This window comes from Gymnogyps californianus, chromosome 5 (assembly GCF_018139145.2).
Source record: "Gymnogyps californianus isolate 813 chromosome 5, ASM1813914v2, whole genome shotgun sequence".
Classification (NCBI taxonomy): Eukaryota; Metazoa; Chordata; class Aves; order Accipitriformes; family Cathartidae; genus Gymnogyps; species Gymnogyps californianus.
This window is the reverse complement of record NC_059475.1, coordinates 50,160,956-50,183,876: the sequence shown is the minus strand read 5'-3', so window position 1 is coordinate 50,183,876 and position 22,921 is coordinate 50,160,956.

The following is a 22,921-nucleotide window of genomic DNA, read 5'->3' as shown; positions in this document are numbered from 1 at the left end:
TGACTCAGGGACATGAGACATGTCTCTGCAGTGTAATACAGGGTTTTGCTAGGGATCACTGAACCAGCTCTGAGGAAGCTGGGTTTTTTTACACAGTAAAGTGATGCGCCACTGAAAGATAATCATTTGGATCTGGGAAGCAGTACAAATGCGCCAGTTAATTAGCTCTGCTCTCAGTTTACACAGCTGCACTGCTCCAGGTTGAGTATGACGCTGTACTATATCGTGTAGACATGCCCTGGGACTCTCCTCTGGAGATACCTAACCCTGATTTCCTCCTTCGAGATAGCCACCTAAGCAATTCTTCAAAAACCATACAGTTATCAGTCCTTTCAAAAGCCAGCTGGAGCAGGTGGATGTTGAAAACCCCCACTTCTATGCACAGATCCATAGTTACCATCACATTAAAAAGAAAACTGGGAGAATTTCATTTCATTACCTACCCTGCTCATATTAAGGCATATCAAATAGAGAAACTTCAACAATAGGAATTAACTATAACTTCAGACTAATTGTGCATAGTGCTCCCTTGATTCCCACCATTGAAATTCTTTCACTTTGTATGAAATAGCCCATTTCCACCAGTGCAGGTATCCCAGCAAGCTTCTGCCTTCTTCCATGTGAGTGCCCTAACTGATCAGACAGAAGGTAAAATTACAGATAGAAATGGGAGACAGCATGGTCATTTTGTTTCCATCGCTTTTCAAGGATGTTTGTTAACTATAAACTGTATCACAATGTATAAAGTGGTATACAACTGAAGCAGCCTTGCAAATTCCCAAACAAGTTCTTTTGTTTCTCACATGAGACCCATGAGGCACTTCAAGGTCCTGTTATGGCCAAATCTTTATTAAACACTTAAGCCAAGTCATCAGAAAAAAAATGAGATATATCCAGTTTAAATGCCTGACATTTGTATTGAAGCTCTGCAGAAATTTCTGTGCAGAATGTAAATATTGGGGAAGTTTCTCAGTTTTCATTGTCTTCATCTACGAAACTGTGTCCCTGCTTTTTTTTATGTTCTCCCCAATGCATGTGATTGCTGAAAAGCACTCCTGTGTTCCTAGAGGCACAAGGCTTTACAAATACTTCCTACAGCAATTTCATTATATTAGCTGCTTTGAGCAGGAGAGGGCTCAGTGTGACCCCTGTATTGATGCTATCAGACTTTCTCTTGTGAAACACAAGCTAACCTTTTATTGGAAGAGAAAGAGGAAGAAGAAGAGGAAGAAAGAGAAAGAGAAAGAAAGAGAAAGAGAAAGAGAAAGAGAGAGAAAGAGAAAGATAAAGAGAGAGAAAGATAAAAAAAGGGGAGAGGGGAGGGGAGCAGAGGAAACCCAGGCATTCCCACTAGGAAGGGCCCTGGAAATGTAAACAGGCAAGGGATAATACAAACCAAGCCAAAACCAAGCAGCTGGACTTCTCTTCAGCAGCTGGAAGCTGTGGGGAACCTTAAGTCCTCACAGTCCTCATACACATACTCTCCACACACACATGAAAATGAGTCAGTTTTATAGGTGTGTCACAGAAAAACAAGCAGGAAAAGACTTTCACAGGTCGTGTAGGTTTTCTCACTTCTCCAGCCCTTATTGTTTCCAAAATCAAGGCTGGTCCTATGAATAATTTATCTTTTATCTTTCCCCAGCCTAAATAAACAAACATAAATAAATGCTATTTACACGAAGAGTAAGTCTACAGCAGCTTGTGAGAAGATGAAGGCCTCTTGTCTTAGATTCAAAAATAACCACAATAGTTTGTGAACTCTGGGACTTATTTCTTATGCATGGCATTTGCTACAATGGAAGAATGGCAAAAATTGTTTATCTAAGGATTTCCACTTTTGTTTCTAATTTGGGTGGAAAGATTTTACAGAGTTCCTTTTCACATTATTAGCAGCACCTCACTGACATACAATTGTTTTGCAAAGATTTTTTTTTTTTTAATATAAATTTCTGGAGGATTTTTATGTGCTGTGAAGCAGGCTATATACAAAACTAAATGGGACAACACAGAATATTTTTAAAAGGTGGCAGACTGTGATTTTTTCCAGTGAAGTACTCGCAATTTTCCTTTTGCTGAGACAAACCAAAATGATATGTAAGGAAGGGAATTAGCATGATAATAGATGGCACCTATGTCATGATGTTTACATATTTATGTAGGAGAGAAAAAAAGAGACAAAAGAAGGAGAACTATAGGGCATAAAATTTTTTTGTGTTGCATTGGGGAAGAAAGAATATCTACAATTTCTTTTCTCAAACTTTTAAGAAACACTCCACTGCAAATGTTAATCCTGAATAAATAAGTTCCAGCTGTTTATCTCAGGCCAAAATCTCTACCCTCCTATATATCTGAAAAAGTTTTAACATGAGTGTGTTGATGGATTCTAGCAAAATTAACCTTCCCATGGAGTGAAAGGATACTTATAAACACTCTGTAGCCATGAATGTAGCCATTAACTTGCAAGGTCTCCAGCCCTCACTTTCCTATTCTGATAATTTGTCTCATCTCTACATTAAATTTTATTTACATTTCTTCATTTAGTCTATTCTTTTGGAGATAGTATGGAACAAGGACAGGTTTTTCTTCAGAACATTATTCTTCTCTTCATCTTCTTCTCTTCTGTCCCTCCTTTCTGCCTTTTCTGAAGCCCCTACGTATCTGCAATCTGAAAAACAAAAAAAGGAAAAATACAATTTTGTCAGTATGGATCTGACCCAGCATTGAAAGGCATTTCCTCAGACCTTAGAGATGATTCTTCTTTTATTGCTCAAAATGAAACAAGCACAAAAGAGAAATTAAATGCTGAATAACAGTCACCGAATTGATGGTGGCTCTTCTCTGTGATTTCTCAGATTACCTGTGCTGAGATAATGGTTGAGTGCTTGGCTCTGAATTGCTACATCCTCTGGTGTTGGAGCTTATCCACTAACTTGCATTCAGGCCTCTCAAAGTATTGGGTTTGATGTGCTTTTGTGGCATACCGTTCACCTAGGGTTTCAAGCGAAGTAGAAGTCAGATCCTGGGCTTGTCGTTTCCATGGCTGTATAAACATAGAGAAACCTGTTTACATATGTCCCACTCCTCATCATCCTTACTCATTGTGTGTGAAGAAAAACCAGGATACCTGTGCTGTGGTATTCTTTCACTCTCGTTTAAATGTTTGGGGACTTCTGTGGGCTTAGTATTCAGATAATGGAAGTAAATAAAACCCTTACTCAGCACAGAAAGATGAAGCCTGGGGTGAGTCTTTAGGACGTACATACCAGAATTCCAGGTAAGTTGCAATTTTTAGGAGCGAGAAAAGAAAGCAGGGAGCTCAGAAGAAGGAAAAGACTGAGATGATTTCATGGCCTACAGCATTTCAGTATATACCTAGATTCAAAGTCTATGCAAAAAAGGAGAGAGGAACTGAATTTTTTTTTTTCTACAGGAATAATCAAGAAGGCTTCTTAAGAGGGGCTGAACAGATGCTTGGGCATCACCACAAGATGCTGGGAATTTGGGTTTTTGGGGTTTTTTTTTCCTTTCTGAGAGAACGTATGGACTTACAGAATTCTCTATAGTAAGCAGATTGCTTATTATATGAACAAGCCTCATTTAAGTTTTGAAACTATATTAAAAAGAATAACAAAAAATAAGAAAAAACCCTCAGACTTATGCAATGATAAAATCTTTGACATATACACTTTTTGTTTTCTCCAAAAATCACTACAAAATCCACATTAGAACGAAGAACTACATGGATGAAACCTCTGTTAATCTTGAAAATTAATTACAGATCTGATGCATGAGTTGACCATTTCTATATAGCTTTATATAATGATGTTGTATACTCTACAGCACAAGGAAGCAAATTTGGAAACAGTTCCAGCAAAGTACTAGGCATGATAATCTTCAAAAGGTACTAATCACTACTGGTTTACAATCACAAAAGCAATGCCTAAAGAAATTAACTTAGATAAGCTTCTGCCCAAGAACAAAAATTCGTAGAGCTTTATCAAACGGAACAGGTATTTCTACGCTGAATAATTCAGCCAGTGACTTTTTCCATTCTCATGAATTATCTGATGATAAACATTTATTTTTCCATTTTAATTATTTTTGTATTATTTATAAAGATCTTCAACAAACAATTATGACAGTTCAAAAGGAGCTGTAGGGTCATATGTTCTTTTGCGTTTCTCCACTTGTTTATTTCTTCAAGTGTATCTTTGCTCCAGCAGTGTTTCCAGAGACGAAACACTACTCTTCTTTAATAACATAGTAAGGAAGTTTTCATATTAATATTAATTCCACCAGTAATTTAGTTCCTTTGGTGCTACACAGTCAAAGATGGATGTAATACTTCAGTAATGCCCAGAGAGTATCTTATTATCTTTTTGTCTTTCCTGTACGGAAGGTCCCATTGAGATGAACTGAAGTAGTAATGTGAAGAGATGAAGGATAGAAAATGTTCATATTCAGTGTGAATGCCCATTTTGACTTTGTCAAGTCCTCTAGAAGCTAGAAACACAAATATCTAGGAATTCAAGTGAATGGAAAAACAAAATGTTCCCTTTAAATAATTACCAAGTAAGGAAGAGTTCTTCTCTTTTCTTCTTTTCTCTTTTCTTTTCTTTTTTTTTCTTTTTTCTTTTCTTTTCTTTTTTCTTTTCTTTTCTTTTTTCTTTTCTTTTTTTTTTTTTTTTTTTCTTTTCTCTTTTCTTTTTTCTTTTCTCTTTTCTTTTCTTTTTTCTTTTTTCTTTTCTTTTGAATGGCAGGTGAAAGGACGTATTTTATCCTTCCTTGCAATGTTTCCAGAGCATTGTTTCTTGTCCTCACACTGATTTCATTGAAACTGTAACTTATTGATTTATCAGCTCCGACATCCTGTTTCAAAAATAGAGATTTATCTGAGCTAGAAGTTTATTCTCTGAAAAGACTGTGTTTATTTACATACTACTGATTTCAAAGAGATTCATCTGATACTACAATCAGCAGTGTCATCTTCTTTAGCATCGGTAGCATCATCTTCTTTAATTTGGTAGACAGAAAAAAGTGTTAACAGTTAAATATTTGCCAGTCATTTGGGATAGAAATCTTAAATTTGCATTCAAGTTTCAGGACAAATTGAATCAGAACATCTGATGGAATTTAAAATACTTTTTTCTATTCAAACAGTTATTTGTTCATCTGGCAGATGTGTGTTTCTTGGTTCTAAATGGAAGTGCCATACGGTTTGTCCAAGGATAAACTACAGTACCAAAATTCATGTAGTGGAAAAGCTGTTAACACTGTTCAACTGGTCTAGCTTTGCAGACCCAAGACGATCGCTTCTCACCATCAAGGAGCCCAGTATAAGCTATGTTATATGGAGTAGCAATTAGACAAGAATGTAGAATTCCCCTGATGTAAAATATATTGGGATCTCAGCCTCTAAATATAGTAACAGTTTCCCAAATGACTGGCTAAGGACTAATGTTGATAGCAGGGTTTTCTTGCCCCAGTCCCTTTTTCTTGCCAAGTAAACACGCTTACCTATGGCAACATTCAGAAGTGAACAGTACTTGCTTATTTTGTACATACAAGTATTTTCATTTTATAGTAATAGGAAAGAAAGTACCAGTACTGAAGCTAGTATAAATCAGCACAACTCCTTTCCTTCAGTGGTTTTGTTGGAACCTGTGGTGGGTTAACCTTGGGTGGCTGCCAGACCCTTACTCAGCTGCTCTATCACTCCCCCTCCTCAACAGGACAGGGGGAGAAAAACAAGATGGAAAAGCTTGTGGTTCAGATAAAGGCAGGGATATCACTTACCAGTTACTGTCATGGGCAAAACAGACTCAACTTGGGAAAAATTAATTTAATTTATTGCCAATTTAAAATAGAGTAGGATGGCGAGAAACAAAGACAAAAGTAAAAACACTTCCTCCCCGCGCCCCCCCCCACCCCCCCGCCATGCCTGCTTCTTTCCAGGCTCAACTTGACTCCTTCATTCTTGACTCTTCTACCTCTTTCCCCCCAAGTGGCACAGGGGGATGGGAATGGTGGCTTGCAGTCAGTCCATAACACAGTCTCTGCTGCTCCTTCGTCCTCATACTTTTTCCGTACTCCAGCATGTGTCCTTTCCACAGGGTACAGCCCTTCAAGAACAGACTGCTCCTGCATGGGCTCCTCTCCATGGGCCACATTTCCTGTCAGAAAGCCTGTTCCTGTGTGGGCTCTCCACAGACTGCAAGGGGACAACCTGCATCACCATGGTCTTCTCCATGGGCTGCAGGGGAATTTCTGCTCCAGCACCTGGAGCACCTCCTCCCCTTCCTTCTTCTCTGATCTCATGTCTGCAGAGTTGTTCCTCTCACATTTTTTGTCACTCCTGTCTCTCACAACTGCTGCACAGTGTTTTCTACCCTTTCTTAACTACATTTTCACAGAGGCACCACCAGCTCAGCTGACGGGCTCAGCTGTGCCCTGCGGTGGGTCCGTTGGAGCCAGCTGGAACCAGCTGTCTCTGGCACAGGGCAGCCCCTGGCCTCTTCTTACAGAGGCAACCCCTGCAGTCCCCTGCTACCAACACCTTGACACATAAAGCCAATACAGAACCATCCTGGAGACCATCAGTCAGTTTTGACCAGCATGTGTTTTCATCAAAGATCTTCTTGACATCCCATTAAGTGTTATAATTCCATTGATTTAGGTAGGTAAGTCTTAATTTTTACTGGCACTAATGAGAAAACAAGAGTCCAACTCTAAATTGCCACTTCCTTCCCTAGGCTTCCCTTAATTTTTTTCTATTACTTTTTAATTGTAAATTTCCTGTTACTTCCACATCTTGGACAGCAGAAAGCTATGCAGGCACTGGCAGTAGAACAAGAAAATGCTATGAGTACCTGCTTCATTAGCTATAAAAATAAGAAACATGGCATGGAGACAAAAGCTCTTTGGAGCTTCTAACTGATAACAGCCCTAGTACTGACTTCAGGTTGCAAATACAGAACTTTTCACGTGATGGGGTGGGTCATCCATTTCAACTGAGCATCCAAAACTTTTAAGTACTTGTTCCAGAGCAAGGTACCAAAATCAGTAAACTTCTCTAGTCTTTTAGTCTCTAAAATAAAGCCATTCTGATTTCAGCTTTGTCATCAGGATTTGTTTTGAGACAGGCTTGTTAAACTTGGAGAGAAAACTACAAGGTCCAGTTCTTCCTCCTACTGATCAACTTCATCAATGAAAGTATTGCCTCATCACTGCTGCTGCCACAGATGTTACTCTTTTAGAATAAGGTTTGAATTTTAAATACTTGTCTAATGTCTGCCCCTAATCAGCAGAGCCTACCATAAAGTGTGTATTTTTGTTTTCATTTAAGTTCAATTAATGGGCCTAGACTTAAGCATGTACTTAACTGCTTTGATGAATGGGAAAGAAGGAGAATGCTTATCTAAATATTCATGGCATTTTTGGATTGATACAAGTGATCATAGCCTGGGATTTCTCACTTCTTTCAGTTGCAGGTAAATAGCAACTGTAAGGTCTTCAGGGGAAACTCTGTTCTCATTTACTTTGACGTTCTTTACACTTAATTTTCTCTGACTTTCCTTTGTTACCCCAGATTTATCCCAATGTAGCTGAAAGCAGCAGTTGGCTTTTACCAGTTGAGACAGAAATAAAAGCAAACACAATTTAATTGCCAGACATTTATTGAAAAGAAGAGTTCATTTTCTAATCTTTCTTCTTACTTTTTCTAGACAAGGGAGGAGGTGGTAGTGGGGCATATGATATTGCTGTTTATAAAGCCAAACATATCTGCAACAGGGGATTAACATTCTTTTTCCTCCCAGAAACAGAGCCACTTATATTCTCTTGGAGCTCTGTAGGTGCTCTTAGACAGTGTAAAAACCTTGAAGAAAGATAAATGAAACTACTATTTCGGTAAGAAGGTCTTGAGATTTTGGCAGAATTTGTAAAAATGTGTTTGAAGCCTCCAATTCCTCTTCAGTGTTACAGATAAAGACGTTAAACCCTTAATGGGAGAAGGGATTCTGACAAACGCTGGTAACTAAAATTAAATCAGCCAGTAACAACACATTTACCTGATGAAAAGGCAGGAAGAACAAATGGGGTAATTATTTTTCAGTTTTTAATGGTCTTTTATTTGTGTTTTTGTGTTGATGTTTGTTAATAATTGCCTTTCCCTGGACTGTTTATTTTTAATGAGCCCCTTAAAATGGAGCATAAATACTGTAAAATCACAATAGTAATTATTCTGATCTGCTTATAAGGGAGTATTAAAAAAATAAACAGGACACTGGTGAATTTAGGGCTAAAATGAAGTTTGACAAATGATTCAAAACACTGTTTAATATCACAAATCTGGGGCGCAGACTTGGGTTTAGCTTCCGTAAAAATGATCCAAAGCAGTATCTCGAGACAATGGCCCAGCTTTCTAAACATTTCTAGTTCCATTCCAGTTAGTATTTGAAAGCCATAGTCCATACTGAGGGATGTAGCACTGAGAAGCTACCCAAACAACCTCAGAGCCAACTTTTATATCTCTGTTATGGCACAAGTTTAAGTTCCATAAAAGAGGACCAGCTAGATCATATAGTGGTCTACTGATGCAGCTATATTGCCTCTGTAACAAACCATTTGGTACTTATTCAAGGATCCTCTGAGTTTAACCACAGGGTGTAAAGAAGCTCAGTAAGGAAGGTGCTCAAGCACCTATACCAGCACTGAGGGGGCAGTAGGGCCCCTCCAGTATAGAGGTGGTCAGAGACAAGGAAATTGTAGGAAAGCCCTTGAGAGTGTCAGTGTAGGTTTATGTTATCAAATTAATCAGTAGGAGGGAATGCTTCCAGGTGCTGGTTCACCATGTATTATCAGAATAGCTCTAAGAATGTTTTGCATGTAGCACTCCCAAACAATGTCCAGGTACAAATCAGGATTTACTACACGGGAGTGAGCATTGACAGTAGGCAAGGCACATTCAGACACTCTGTACTAACGACTAGGAAAGTTTGAGAGCACAGATGCGGAACACTGGTCCCAGCTGGTCTCAAGGCAAAGGAATGGTCTCAGGCGCGCTAAATCTACTAGTATAGATTTAGCCACAGGTTACTTTAAAACAATTAAGTAATTGCATGCTAAATTCCATATATAAAAGGAACATAGGCAATTACTCCCATTTTCTTTAAAGTTACTGAATCAATGGAAGGTAGATCTTCGGATTTGGGATGAATTTCAAGTCACTGTGCTTTGTCTTTCACCACTACCTTCACTGTGAGATTAACATCCTACTTCACAGAGACATAGGGCAAGTTTTTTGAATGTTATTACTTTAAAGCAAGATTTAGATGAACAATATATATACTTTAAGTAAATATATAGGCAGGTATAAGTCTGTATATATTTGTATACATCATCAGATATAAAAAAATATTTATAAATATATAAATACATGATTTCACAGGTATGTGAAATTAGTGTCAGGAAGTTAAACATTAGTTCCTGGATCTCCTCTCAAATCTAGTTTGAACCAACTGTACCATGGAGGTCATAGAAGAAAACTTTTGTTCCATTAATTCTGAAAGTAGTAGCTACAACATGCTGGTAACCCCAGTACTTTTCTTCTTCAACGAAGGGGTTTTAATTGCTCTGTACTAAGGACCCACCACTCATGTCTCTCACACATGTTACCTTCAGTGTTACTTTCTATGATACAGTGGAGGAAGGTAGAGAACTCTCACTCATCATAACGATGTGCTGCTGGGAAGGGAAAGGATCTGTTCCCAGATCTGAATGTTGGGTAATCACTTTTCATGCTTAAGAATCATGAAAGCCTGTTTGCTTTATACCCATCCCTATGTTGTCTTGTACTTCAGCATATAATTCAGCACACCTTCCTCTGAGTTCCTTTCCCCTAAGGAGTGCTAGAGTTCAACGAATGCTAATTCTCCAAAGCTTTTTCAGTACGTGTGTGCTGGGCTGTCAAGATTCCCCAGACAGAGTGCACGGTGTAGCTGCTAATGCCTTTCCATCTCCCTGCCTTGGCATATTGTCCTGAAGTCACAGTGCACCAGCTGCAGGTTCCTGCAGAGTGCTTTGTTAAGATGCGATGTACGGCTCCACACCACTTCCTCTGACAGCTCTGCCTTACGGGGGTGGATTTCTCAGTGCTTTCCTCGCTTTTGTGCTGCACAGTGGAGAGGGTATGCAGCTTTCTAAATGTGCATACATTATACAGACCTTTTTGTTTAGCTTGGGATATTAAGAGGAAAGTCATTAAATCTTGTGGGAAAGCATGATTCTGGTGTCAGACAACATCCTCTGATACGGAGTTCACTTCTAACTTGTAAGCCTCACTTGCCAGGGCTGTCCATACAGCTATGACATTTCCTTTGTTTTCTGTATAGTGTGTTTTAAAATTGCTAAGGATGACAGCTCTCAATAAACATTATGCTCTCAGAACTGAAGAACATACTCATACGGTAGGATACTTGTTCACATCAGATCAATTAATTCATGAACCTATCACACGCTCTTTTACATCCTTATCTCATCATTTAACAATATTTCCAACTTATTCCAGTGTTTCCTTGAATTGCTTTGGCATATGAGGCTTCTGTGAAATCAGAGTACAGAGACAAAATAAAAGATTGGCATTTGCTATATGGGAGTACTAGCTATGTAGCAAGAGAGTCTACACCTTTTGCAGGCCCCCTTTACACTGGCTAACCTGGTACACAGTGTCTCTAAGGAATCCCAGATCAGATCCGTGATTCTTTATAACAGGTTTCACTTTTGTTCCTTCTTTTTGTTTAACCTTTCAAGGGTGATCCAACAAAAAGGGTACCTACTTTTTTGGAAGATAAAACATTTATAAAGTCCATGGTGATGAGAATGGGATAGCAAAATTTAAAAAAAGGCCCATGAAATAAAGAGGTCAGGTACAAAAGAAAAAGAAAAGTGAAACAAAAAACATGAGAAAGTATGGAACATAGAACAGAAAGATTTTGCAATACTAGAGCTATCTCCATTACAACAAGAACAATTGTGAACTGTAATATACAATGAACTACCATATAGCATTGTTATTCACCTAATTTCTTCAAATTGTTGTAAAGGCCTGAATTTACAAAGGACAGGAGGGTCACAAATTGATTGGAATCAGACTGCATTTCATTATTATTGTTGTTGCTGTTATTGTTGTGGAATATTTCAGATTATTTTGAAGACCTTACAGAGTTGTAATTTGTTCATTCAATTTAAACAGAAAAGTTATAGATTGCCTTTACAATTTATGTTAATGAATATAGTACTTTATTTGTGATTAGGTGATCCTGCTGCACATCACATAAATCATAAACCCTGAAAAGTTTTTTCTATTTCCCTCCTTGCATGTTTAGAGTTAATTCCCTCAGAACCATTCCATAAAACATTCCTGTACCCCTCCTGCTCCAATACCTCCTTATCAGTCACAATGAAGAGAAGATCTTTTTTAGATGGTGACAACTCTTGGACAACTGCTAACATCTCTTTTTTTGCCTGTTGGAAAAAAAACCCCAATGATCGGAGTTAGGCTTCATTTGCACAGGCAGGTAAGCAACTATAAGAATTAATTACTGCTTCAAGAGGGTCATCTCATTCTCGTCTCTCCCTTCAGCTGCCCTTTGACCCTTTCAGTAGTACTGAACTGCTTTCTAGTCTCATCACATCACATATCACTGTCCTAGTAGTATCTTTCCTAATAGAATATGCAATAGTTATGGCATATATAAATGATAAATTGAGAAATAGAGGCCTAGATATGTTAAGTGATTTATTTAAAATCACCTAGAGGGACAGTGACTGAGCTAGAGCTAGACACAGTATTGTACCTAATGCAAGGTAACAGATTTGCTGTCTGCCACAGTACCTTTTCTCTCTCTCATTCTCTCTCTCTCTCTCTCTTCTATGTTGTGGCTTTTATTTTCTCCCAGAATTATATATGTGTAAACTAAGAGGTTTCTCTCCTCCCTCTGAGCATAGACTCCAGTCTCCTTGGGGGAGGAATTATGAGTTTTATTTTGTAAAGCCTTACCCTAGCACACTTTCCTTTGTCATAAACTGAACAAATAATAATAACAATAAATAGCAGTAAGAACGATTTTATTTACATTACCACTAGTGTGGAAGAAAGCAGTAATTTACCAGTACTTTGTAAGCATAAATAATACTTGTACAGGACTTTTAGTTAAAGCTGCTGTAGCCAGCTGAAATGGCAGGGGGAATCACAAATCAGCTGAAGCAAATTGGGTCACAACTGGAGTCCTCTATAGGTGGACATCGTTCGTTTTTAATATTAAGTCAGGTGATTGCTAGTGTGACAAGAAGGAGCTGAAGCATTCAGTCTAGCTACTCAAAGGGCATTGTGGGCGCTTGACACTACTGCTGTCCATTCTATCTTTGTGTAGAAACGTGTGTATGGATTATGGCTTACCAATTATGGTGCAGTGGACAAGTGACTTCTGCCAGCTACTGCCATTGCTGTCAGTACTTTTTTTGGTGGGGGAACTTATTATTACAGCATCTCAGTCCATACTTCAGTATTGTGCTGTGAGCTCTACAGATAGATAAACAGAAATATATTACAGTGCACCAACAAGATTTCATTCTTAATCTTAGGTCATTAAAATCTGATTTGGGACTCCTAATTAATTTCAGCCTGTCAGGGCAGCTGTTTGCACCTATTCCAGACCTGCACTGACAGATATATGACATGATCCAGGTCTCATGTCTGATCTCCTGCACCATTCAGCGTCATGAGTAAAAAGTAAGCAAAACAAAAAGAAAAACATCTTTTAACATGCTTCTTAATAACAAAGAATGAATAGACCTTATAACAGAAAGGCAGATGTTTGGGGATAAATAAACCATAACACAACAGAGTAAAATAGACTCTGAAGACAGCACTGTACATCAAGGCCTGCCAAGTCCTTTTCTAAACCCCATTATTAAAAAGATTGGTATGAGTCCTTAAATACAGACTGTCAGCATGGAGTTGTTTGCCTCCAAATTGGAGAAAGTTTACATGAAAGTCTCACATAGTGAGAAAAGAGGTAGCAAAAACAGCAAAGTGAAAAGCTAGGAGACCATAGGGGTAAGCCAACAGACTGTTCCACCAAAAAGTTGTTAGCAACTATTCAGTCAGGACTTGGGAAACCTTACACCCTTTTTCATCTTCTATCCTTTTATTATTCATTAAGTATGAATGTTTGTACATATGCATATGCATGCATGAAATTAGTGCTCACAGAAAGGGTTCAATTTTCTATGATGGAGCATAAAATCTTACACTTATTTCAGACACAGTATGGCAGAGGTGAAACAGTTTAAGTTCTCCATACGTTGCCTTAGTGAGATGTTCCAATCCTACCATAATCTCTGAGATGGAATATCTATACAGTTCTTATACTCTTTCTGCTCACTGTTACTAAACAGGATTTTTAAAGAAGCTAGAATAATTAGCCACAGAAATTTTGATGGGATTGAGGATGTAACATTCTCAGATCATTTAGGATCTGTAAAAAGAGGAAGTGTTTTTTAGCTTATGAAATAATCATTTACAACTCTGCAATGTCACATAAAATGTCTATAACTATCATATTTTTCTTCACACTGCTTCTCTAGCTAGACATTTCTTTTTTTTTTTTTTTTGTCCATAATATCCCCATCAGCAACTAGTGAGGCTTACAGTTCCCTATGGTTCCTGCAAACAAGTGTATTGACAGTGGAGGTACGAGTTTTTCTTTTCTTGACAGAAACTTTTACCAGATTTTCATGCCTTTGTCTCTTCCTTTTCTTCAGACTGGCGCTGAAAAAGTGTCTGTAATGAATAATGAATAAGTTTGCAATCCTGGAGCTCACTGTGGTTAATCCTTAATAAATTGTGTATCCTGAATTTAGCTACAAAGACAGCAAAGTCCAAAAACAGATCAGGTGCTGCCATCAAATGAAAGTACTGTAAGTAATGAAATACTAAAGAGAAAGAAGAATCAGCTTGCTGTTTGTTTGTATTTTTGTTTTGTTTTTAATTATTATTCTCAAACTGATTTTAGAGCTGATATTTATACATAAATTAATTGGGAAATAAAATGAAGGTTAGTCCAAGAAGCCCTTCCATACATCTCCGGAGATACGGAGGTAGGATAATGTCCTTATTGCTGTGTTTGCATAGCAGCATAGGATGGTCACATGTGACCTTAACCATCTGTTCTAGATGACCCAATGAAGTGATTAGTTTATAAACAAATCAGACAAATGAGCTTTACAACTAAAGGTAGAAAACACATAAAAGGATAATGGTTATTTGGGCTAATTAAATAGCTATTTATTCATATTTAAGACTTTGCATTGTGTGGTTTTAGAATACTTGGAGTTCTGCTCTTATTAATTATTTTCATGTTATGGCCATCAAACTACATAAGGTTTCACAAGTATTTGAAAACTAGGTTATTCATACATTAAGATAAATGACAGGTGCTTAACCTGTATTCAGAATTAAGGCAAGCAATATATGAAAGACAGGGAAAAAGTAAGCACACCATTTTACAGACATAGTAATCTCAGAAGCCATGTGTCTTAGATGATCTCATGTCTGTAGTATCTAAACAATTAATGGAGCTGAGGTACAAAGAGGATAAACAAATAGTTAAAGTTCATGTAAGAACTTCAAAGACTGTCAAGAAGTTGAAACCTGTATCGGTAAGTCTAGCACCTGGCCCTTGAAGTATTTCACCTCTCCAAAAGACAGGTACCACTGACAGATTGTCTGTGGTTGCACAGTAGAAAATGAAAGCAGAAGGTCTGGCTTCTAATTGACTGGTCTAAACACTATCCAAGGAAGATTCAGCTGCAGTAGAAATGAATATTCAGACATTTGTTTTAGCAATCTTACAGTTCAAGAAGAAAAATCTAGATAGTGAGTATTCTGGAATAAAGGTGCATATTAAGTAAGTTGATAAACATTTTAGAGATATTCATCAGGAAAAAGTTCAATCAATTTAATTAAATTATGTTCTTTTCTGCAGGAGAGTCAGCATAGTGGGAAAAGCTCAGTTGAGCATCAAAGCATTCATAGGCAAAAAAACCCCCACATATGATGACATCGATCTAAAAATGCCTCAACTCTGCTGAAATTCTGTTTACCATGAAATTTTCAAAATCTGGATCAAAACAGATGCATTCTCTGTAGTCACTAATGCTGGCAATTACATCTAGTTGCTTATGAATGCATCTTGCACAATTTGCAATTACTGTACAAACTAGAGAACTATCCAGGGAGTTCCTATTGTGTGCAGGAAACTCAGCAATCCTGGTTTCTAAAAACAATAGCTGATTGAGCTTTCATGTACCCCACTTCTGTAAAATTAAATATAAATCACATTTTATTTTACTTTCCATCTCAATATCTTTTTTTTAATCCATTTCTTTTTGTATAAGTGACAAGAACACACTCTTCTGAGACAGAAACTAAGGCTATGATTTCAGTGGAGATGAGGGTAAGCCTGTTCAATTGATCAGACCTGTTCCTTAATGTCTCCCATTTCATCACAGACTCAGAGATTGACCCAAGCACTTATAGCAAGTTCAGAGCTTCCCCAGAGTTTGGGATCTTTGGTTATCTTTATGTTTTATTAATATGGTGATTTTCACTCCATTCTCTTCTATACTGTAAAGTAACAGAAGGTAACACACTACTTAGTAATTTTTACCTCATTGTTTTCCACCAGTATATCTCCTTCCATTCTTATGACACCTAGACAGGCTAGATATATCTACAATTCCTACAGGATGCAGGAGACTCCCTTTCCATCTAATTGCTGACTGAATGCACTTAAGTTCACTGTTTAAATCCACCTGGTTTATCAGCCAGAAATATCAGAAAAAAGCGAACCCTTTCTTCTTAATTTTCAGTGAGTCTTGATTTTCTAAACTTTCATGGGGGGCGAAAGTGATAGAATTGATTGTAATATAAAACCATGTATCTTAAAATGTGTCTTAAAGAGAGTAAACACAGGTTCTTCTTCATCTAGTACAGGAAAGTTCCAGACCCAAAGGCTGAACACTGGAAATTTCTTATCTCCATGTTTTTATCTTTTTTCCCCCTATACGTCTTGGTTACCACCATTCTGCTAGTGCTGTTAAACACTAGTTTAAAGAAAAAATGAATGGAGACAGCTGTAGACTTGATGGTTCACTGAGATCTTTGAAGACTTTGGTTTTATGGACATCCCTCTTTAGTTTCTATTTAGATCTTTTCTGCCTGGCACTGACATCATTCCCAACATTGTATTCATCCCGTCTTTTATTCAGGTGTCTTTTAAGTAAAGTTACCCTCTGTTTTCCTTTGTGATCTGTTGCTGATCTCCACATCTCTGTGCACCTACAAAGAGTTTTGAACTGATTACATGCAAAATATAATTGAGCTGAATATTATTGTAAGTAATTTCAGTTGAGGCTGATTATGCTTGTACAAGAGAAGGAAAAAAGTGATTTCAACAACAGGCACATATTTCATCAGAAGAAAAGATGCCTTTTATGTTGTTTGACAAACTCACATCTTGGCATTTTAACACTCTTCTATGTTCTGAATAGGCTATTGAGTATAAATCATTTTTATTATAGCATGCACTGTTCTTGATAATAAACTTTTAAACACTATTTATTGTGTTACCCATACAAGACCAGTACCTTTTGGATAACAGCAATAGTTTCTCTCATGACAAGTAATGATTTTAACAAAAGACTATGGGAAACATTGATACTCCAAGAAAGCTTAACAGTACTCACTGACTGATGCTTTTCCCGCCCAGACCAGTTTGTTATACACAACTGCCTAATTCTGTCCTTTCTCTGAAAAGGTCTAATTATTTCTTCCCAGCAGTTGTAAAGTAATTGCTGTTGTATAACCAGCAAATAACTACACAAGCAATCAGACACAGATAGAATAAAAAAAGGCAAATTGAACAACACCAAACCCTTTGATTCTCCCACGTTCAAACACCAAAGTAGCTTTTCCATGACTAACGGACTCTATAGAGAGCATTTAGTCCCTCTGTCAGTTGGACTTTGGAGGCCTTATATGACAAACTTAGCTATCCAATACTTCATACAGGATTGATAATCCTAATAGTTCTTGAGTGATATGAAAGATAACAGAACCCTCTTCAGTCCATCCATTTGTGGAGTACAGGATAAGCATTAAAACACTGTAGGTGGGCTTGGAGCAGAAGGATCTGTTGTTTCCACACAATTAAGTATCTAAGAGGTCTTCTCAAACCCCTAATTTAAAATATAAATCCCGACAGGTTTCATGCCTCTTCCTCTTGGAGACTTCAGGCTACAAGTTCCCTTTTTTGGATAGACTAATCTTCTGACAGATAGGCATGGTCTTCTTACTCTACTCATTTGTGAATGGCTTAGAAAATGCTGATACAATTTATTACCTTTAAGAAGGTAACCGAATAGGTCCTAGGAAGAAAAGAATTCTATCCATTCGCTTAACATCAAAATGTCCTTCCTGCTGCCTGCTGATGCATTAGGATAGTAAGTGCTGTCTTCAATGATAAGTGTCACTTAAACTTTCTTTTGGATCTTGTTTTGAGTTGAGAGTGAGATATACTTTGAGAGACAGTGTAGAGGAAGCGCATACTGATTATACTGTGGTCATAAAAAAAAAATAAAACTACAGACTTTGACTTCAAAGGCTTTTGGCTCAAGACCCTTCATGATATTCACATTCAATAATCTCAAAAAAATCATAAACTGTATATAAAAGTATCTTAACTATGGGCAGTTTACCTCAGCAGCTTCAGAGAACTATTTTTCTTAACACACATAGATAGAAAAGTCATTAATTAAACTTCTCCCACAATTTCTTCAACTCCTTTTAGATAGTGATGACTTCACACCAGCAACTCTCTCAACTTTGAGTAACCACGTTAACCTTTCTTCCATTATTCAGGACTTTTTTTATGTCTCATACCATCTGATGCACCTCAGCTATACATCCTATTAACTTGATATTTGTAGGTAGGTGAACAACGTTTGCAGAGGTGTCTGTCTATCCTGAGCAGTAATCAGATTTCATTCACATCTTTTCACTCTTCTCTCGAAGACCTGTGTAACACCTGTTAGGATCCTATCTAAATTCCATAAGCCTGTGAACAAGGCAAAAGCTACTATGGTCCTCTAATCTGACCTGCTACATTACTTGGGCCAATCATTTTCACTGTGACTTCAGGAAAATGGTAATTTGTAATTTTATAGATGATTTAAGCTATAATTTAAACATTTATGGTGAGTTTTTATTGGTAAAAACCACAAAGCATGCTTCTGGGTATTGTAAACACAAAGCATTAAATAATTAATCATTATTAATCATTACTATGAATAGCACATGAGATTTACAACTATTGAACTAAGTTATGCATACAGAACATAAACTGATTGAAAGAAGCTCGGTCAATGTATTCAGGCAACTATTGCTGTGCTCCTTGAATGTTTTTATGTGAACAGGAAAATATCATATGTCACCTGAAAAAGCAAACACGTGAATTATTTCCATTGATACGAAAACAGAAATTTTTCTTTCCTAATTGCAGTGCTCCTAGAACCTATTCCACCATGTATGAAGAACTTATTTTGTCTGGAAATGAAATAAGTCAGTGAACCTATTTCTCACTAGTATGTGATTTAGCTCCAGGTTAAGTCACATCATAAGCATCTACATGTAAACTAAAATCTCTGCTGCCATGCTAGTTAACCAAGATCTAATGAATAAAGTCAAAACAGCTCAGGCAGCCATTCAGCTTATCCTAAAACAGACACCTACAGTATGGTCAGCAGAAAAAGTCAATTAGGCTGCACTGATGTTACTGGCTAGCTCTTCGTTAACCATACTGGCAGGTCTGTCACCTCACTCACATGTAGCCACTGACCTGTAGGCACCTAATCTCAGATGTCTGCACAAAATTCACCCTGTCTGAGTGTAGTCCTTCTTGTTTCAGTGTAGTCCTTCTTATGACTGCAGTGAAAAACATTAAAATACTGTAATGCTGTAGGAATCTTCTTGTTATGAAGCCTAGGAAACAAGGAGAATCACTGAGAGTGTACAGTAATCAATACAGGTAATAATGAAAATATACAAGAAAGCATTCGGCATTGTGAATCTCCATCAGAGATATATCTGTCCTTGAATGCAAAATAAGCCACTATAGTCACAGAGAAAGATGTCTTTAAGACAATACCTTTCCATTATTGTTATCTTAGCAGATAAAGAAAATATATAGGAAGCCTAGACACTTCCCATGGTATAGATACTCTTTTATTACCCATTCTCGTGTTTCTGTTCTGCAGTGTGTACAAAGATACAGTACCTAAAAGTGAGTCCCATAGTGCAGTATCAGTCATTTTAAAGAATTCAGCAATCCACATAAGTTTTATGTGGATTTAGGCTGTGATGCATTCCTTTACTTTTAAAAGTAATAAATTTAGGCCAGCTATAAAGTAAACCCAAGGCAAGCCGATTTAATTTCCTGAATATTCCTTAAGAATGAGGAAAAAAAAATTCCAAGCAAATACAGTGTTTCAATTTCAAATTTATAAGTCAGTTTTCCAAAACAGATTTTTTACTCAAATATTTTACATATGCACATTCAGTGTATGAATTTTTCATACTCAAGTGAAATGGCTAAACATCTTTGTGAACATATAGCTACTGACCCCATAATAAAGTATCAAACATTTAAAACACCTGAGTAATAGCTGTATACGCCAGGCTTCCCAAACTGTTCTTAAAGAAAAAGTCACGTTTGAGTTTAGCAATACAGAAACAAGTGTGTCAGCAGATCTACATGCTTCACATTTTAATAACTTTAGATGTTTAAATGTTCTTTGAGCCTTTCCCAGGGTTTAGCCAGAAACATCACCACACACAGCAAAAATGGAAACAAGGCACTATTATTAATGCAGCCATCACAATGTATCTTTTATTTTTATATTGGCAGACCTTCAATACTTGTCACGTCGTGAGCATAGCTCCCCATTAAATCATGTTGTTGGACCTGAGGGGAGAGGAAGAAAAGCAACACAACACGAACAAACTTATTTCCCAAATCAGTTTTGAAAACTTAATTATGAAATAGCAATAAGATAGTCTGTTCCTACTCTGGATATTTAGAGGACATTTTAAAAAAGTGGCTGAGCCTCGTCAGTTAAAACAATTACTGACCTATGATTTCAAGCTAAATTAAAACCAGACTGAACCAAAACACTTCCTGTTACTGAGACAGTATCAGTGAAATGTGTAGGACCCTTTTTAACTGTCACATACTTCACCTCCCCACTTTTTAAGCTGTTCTTAGTAGTCACTTCAGGAGAGACCAACAGAACTTGACATCTGTCATGTAACCTCTGAGTTAGTCATTTGGTTCAATTGTCTCTGTATAGGCAACTAGTGACAGACATTTGTGATATCTGCCTGTGGGCAAATGAATTATGTCAGTGAAAATAAACATTTGTAGGATGAAATTTGTCTAAAGAAGATCCCTAAGACATGTAAAGTGGACTGTTCTGAAGCGTCTGGGGTCCTTTGTGGGCACCTGAAATCAGATGAGGAAAATCCCGTCTGAATTCCTAACGGAAAAGTTTCTGATGATTTCCATCAACTACATGAGAGGTTATGCAAACCTCTGCTGGCAATCTTGCACTAATGGGGAAGCCAAAGAAGAGATAAAGACACAGTAGTCTAAGATGAACAGAGAAGACAGTTGCTAGCCTGGTCCAGTGGCACTAAAATAAGACAAATATGTGGACAGGAACTTAGAAATAGTGTCCTACCTATATACCCCATGTAGCAGAAAATCTAGACCTCAGATATTTACTGCTTCCTGTTATTCAGAGGGAGGGGAGGTGTTGATTTTTTTTGGGGGGTGGAGTTTTTTTCTGTTTGTGTTGTGGTTTTATTCTCCCAGAAGTTGCAGCTGAAATAATGAAATTTCCTGCAGGTTATTTTGTCCTTATACATTAATTAGAACTAGTAACTACTGGATAATATTTTCTGACAGTTTTGTTTTCTTACAAATTCCAGTTTGAATTAGCTGGTAAAGAATTTTAAGAATTTGAAATAAACAACCAGAAACTGGGACTCATAGTCTGAGAAACAACTTTCTTAATGATGTGATGTATCAGAATGAATGTGAACTTTTACTGTTTAGGAAGATTATACATGATTCTGTGGCTTGTTAAAGAGAGAAATAAATTGAAGCAAAAATAATAATAAAATAAACAGAACAAAACCCCATAGCCTTATATACATGTGTAAAGTGATGTACTACTCAGACACTGAAGAGAATAATCAGCTGTTCCCTGCAGTGGTAAGAAAAGCCTTGACAGCTGTGAACCAATTATGGCCCCTGAAACCTTCACCAAGCCCTAATCAAGAAAAGTGTTTGTTATTGTCTTCCAGACATTGCAAAGTAAACAAGACGACTGAATACCTTGGAGGCAAGGAGGAAATTTCTTAGGCATAAAACCTCAGAACTGTCTTCAACGGTGCTTGTATTCTCTCAGAAGATGGAGGATTTTCTGAAATAATAAATTAAGTACATTCCCCAAAGAGATCCCCTTAAGAAATAATTCTGACATAAACTTTTCAGCTCCTTATCCTTCTGTTACTGAACCTTTAATTCTTTTCTCCATGGAAAACTTTCATCACGCGCCCACTTTACCCATCTGAGCCTACCCCATCCCTTCCAAATTCCTAAGTGAAACCATACCCAGAGCCAGAAATATTTGTAGCACTTGTCCAGAATACTTAAAATTATGCAGGAAAAGGCTCTCATTGATCAAACCTGACTAGTTTACTGCTGCAAATGTTTGCAGTGAGCTTCATTTAAAACTTGGATTAACCAGCTGCTGCATTTGGCTCCAAAGATCCTATCCAAGGAGGTTGAGGTCAGGGAGTCTGCGTGAGCATGGGAAGCTACAAAGGGCTGGGAGCTTTGAATTCAGTGTACATGAGGAAGGAAAGAGCTTTAAATCATGGTGCACGGGTTATTTTCTGTTGGTAGAACATAGAAACATAACTAGAAGAAAGTTAGTGACTAAACCACAACACTGAGACCAGCTCCCTGATTGCAAGCTCATGTAAGATTTGGTTCACAAGAAGCTTTTAAACTGTGTTCTCTCTGTGGACACGGCATGTGTGTTTGATACTTATACAATCCAAGTTTATCACTTCAGGGCAGTAAAAAAAGTGTCTCTTAGCCTATAGGGTTAAATAATTTTTGGCACAATTAAGCAAAGCAGAGCTGGAATGAGAGAAGATAAACAAATTTCTCTTGCAATAAACTAAAATGAACCATCAGAGATACCCAGTTGTTAGTGGGAAATTTGGATTTATTTTTTTTTTAAAGAAGATTGCATCCTTTCTTGATTTATGCTGAAAGCAGAAGTCTGTGATATTGGGCTAACTTTCTTAAAAACATTTCACAAGGATGTGTTCATCTCTCTGTCTAGTTCCTCTTTCTAAGTTTCAAGATCACTCAAATTAAAAAACTAAAAAGGAAAATTTAGACAGAGCAGTTGAGTCTGATCTGATTTTGACATGGAACCACAAATTGTCCCCAGATTCATTCCAGTCTGGACCTGGTTTTCATTCAAAGACTAGAAAAACCTCAGTAATCCTCTTGATGAATCTGGGCTCTGGGCAGAAGATTCAATAATAAAACTCTAGGCCAAATTATGGTGGTTCCTGAATTTGTAACAGAAGATTTACAAATTCTAGAGGTCAAATACCTCCAATACCTTACAGTATTTGCCAGTTGTCCTTGGAAACGGTTAATCTTACCTGCTGTTTGTATTGGGTAGGTATTGCAACCTTTCAAAATTTAAACAG